Here is a 3,024-nt window from a genome sequence, read left to right as displayed (position 1 = left end):
GGGGACATTGGGGGGGTTGAAAGGGGTGTGAGTGATTTTGGGGGGTCCCAAAGCCTTGGGGGGGATCTGGGGGACACCCGGGGGGTTGAAAGGGGGTGCGAGTGATTTTGGGGTGTCCCAAAGCCTTGGGGGGGGGTTGGAGGAAACCCGGGGGGGTTGGGGGGTGTGACAGTGATTTTGGGGTGTCCCAAAGCCTTGGGGGGGATTTGGGGGGACACTGGGGCGTTTGAAAGGGGTGCGAATGATTCTGTGGGGGTCCCAACGCCTTGGGGGGGATCTGGGGGGAGTTTGGGGGTGTATAAGAGATTTTGGGGGGTCCCAAAGCCTTGGGGGGGATCTGGGGGGAGTTTGGGGGTGTATAAGAGATTTTGGGGGGTCCCAAAGCCCTGGGGGGGATCTGGGGGACATTGAGGGGTCTGGGAGGGTGAGAGTGATTTTGGGGGGTCCCAAAGCCTTGGGGGGGATTTGGGGGAAACCCGGGGGGAGTTTGGGGGTGTATGAGAGATTTTGGGGGGTCCCAAAGCCTTGGGGGGGATTTGGGGGACACCCGGGGGGTCCGGGAGGGGTGAGAGTGATTTTGGGGGGTCCCAAAGCCTTGGGGGGGGATCCGGGGGGATCCAGCAGAGTTTGGGGTCTCTGGGGGGTTATTAAGGGTTTGGGGGCGGGGGGGGGGGGGGGGGGCTGTGTGGGGTCCCCAAGGCATTGAGGGGGTTTCCAAACCCCCCATAAACCCCCATCACTCTGTGACCCCCCAGACCCCATAAACCCCCCGAATCCCCATCACTCTTTGGCCCCCCCTTCCCCCTTTACCCCATAAAAGCCCCACAAACCCCCATTGCTCTTTGACCCACCCCATAAACCCCCCAAAATCCCCATCACTCTTTGACCCCCATTTCCCCCCTTAACCCCCATAAACCCCCATAAACCCCCACAAACCCCCATTGCTCTTTGACCCCCCCAGACCCCATAAACCCCCAAAATCCCCATCACTCTTTGACCCCCCCCATTTCCCCCTTAACCCCATAAATCCCCCAAAATCCCCATCACTCTCTGACCCCCCCCATCCCATAAACCTCCCAAATCCCCATCACTCTTTGACCCCCCCTTTCCCCCTTAATCCCATAAAACCCCATAAACCCCCATAAAGCCCCACAAACCCCCATTGCTCTTTGACCCCCCCAGACCCCATAAACCCCCCAAAATCCCCATCACTCCTTGACCCCCCCTTTCCCCCTTAACCCCATAAAACCACATAAACCCCTAAAACCCCCTTAAACCCCCCAAAATCCCCATCACCCTTTAACCCCCCCACACCCCATAAACCCCCCAAAATCCCCATCACTCTTTGACCCCCATTTCCCCCCTTAACCCCATAAAACCACATAAACCCCTAAAACCCCCTTAAACCCCCCAAAATCCCCATCACTCTTTGACCCCCCCTTTCCCCCTTAACCCCATAAAACCCCCTAAACCCCCATTGCCCTTTAACCCCCCCAAACCCCCCAAAACCCCTCGACCCCCCCAAAACCTTCCCCCCAACCCCATCTCCTCCAACCCCTCGGGAAGAACAAAACCTCCTTTATTCCTTTATTTCTCCGGGAATAAAACCCTTCCCAAGGCCCAGCGGGATGCAGAGGGGGGGGATGAGCCCCCCCGGGGGGTCTGTGGGGACCCCAAAAGCTCAGGGGGTCCGACACCTGACCCCAAAACCTCAGGGGGGTCTGTGGGGACCCCAGAAGCTCAGAGGGGTCTGTGGGGACCCCAAAAGCTCAGGGGGTCCAACACCTGACCCCAAATCTCAGGGGGGTCTTGGGGGACCCCGAAATCACAGGGGGAATCTGGCACCTGACCCCAAATGTCAGGGGGGTCTGTGGGGACCCCAAATATCAGGGGGGGTCTGGCACTTGACCCCAAATGTCAGGGGGGTCTGTGGGGACCCCAGAATCTCAGAGGGTCCGGCACCTGACCCCAAAAGCTCAGGGGGGTCCGTGAGGACCCCAAAAGCTCAGGGGGGTCCGTGGGGACCCCAAATGCCAGGGGGGTCTGTGGGGACCCCAAAAGCTCAGAGGGTCCGGCACCTGACCCCAAAAGCTCAGGGGGGTCTGTGGGGACCGCAAAAGCTCAGGGGGGTCCGGCACCTGACCCCAAACATCAGGAGAGTCTGTGGGGACCCCAAAAGCTCAGGGGGGTCCGTGGGGACCCCAAAAGCTCAGAGGTGTCTGGCACCTGACCCCAAATGTCAGGGGGTCCGTGGGGACCCCAAATGTCAGAGGGGTCTGGCACCTGATCCCAAATGTCAGGGGGGTCTGTGGGCACCCCAAAAGCTCAGGGGGTCTGGCACCTGACCCCAAAAGCTCAGGGGGGTCTGTGGGGACCCCAAATGTCAGGGGGGTCTGTGGGGATCCCAAAATCTCAGAGGGTCCGGCACCTGACCCCAAATCTCAGAGGGGTCCGTGGGGACCCCAAATCTCAGGGGGGTCTGGCACCTGACCCCAAATGTCAGGGGGGTCTGTGGGGACCCCAAAAGCTCAGGGGGGTCTGTGGGGATCCCAAATGTCAGGGGGGTCTGTGGGGACCCCAAAAGCTCAGGGGGTCTGGCACCTGACCTCAAAAGCTCAGGGGGGGGTCTGTGGGGACCCCAAATCTCAGGGGGTTTGACACCTGACCCCAAATGTCAGGGGGTCTGTGGGCACCCCAAAAGCTCAGAGGGGTCTGGCACCTGACCCCAAATGTCAGGGTGGTCTGTGGGGACCCCAAAAGCTCAGAGGGGTCTGTGGGGACCCCAAAAGCTCAGAGGGGTCTGGCACCTGACCCCAAATGTCAGGGTGGTCTGTGGGGACCCCAAAAGCTCAGAGGGGTCTGTGGGGACCCCAAAAGCTCAGGGGGTCCGGCACCTGACCCCAAATGTCAGGGGGGTCCGGCAGCTGACCCCAAAAGCTCAGGGGGTCCGGCACCTGACCCCAAAATCTCAGGGGGTCCGACACCTGACCCCAAAATGTCAGGGGGTCCGACACCTGACCCCAA

The sequence above is a fragment of the Pipra filicauda genome, unplaced genomic scaffold (assembly GCF_003945595.2).
Source record: "Pipra filicauda isolate LSUMZ 115617 unplaced genomic scaffold, ASM394559v2 scaffold286_size1242794_pilon, whole genome shotgun sequence".
NCBI lineage: Eukaryota > Metazoa > Chordata > Aves > Passeriformes > Pipridae > Pipra > Pipra filicauda.
Note: the sequence above shows the minus strand (reverse complement) of the source record.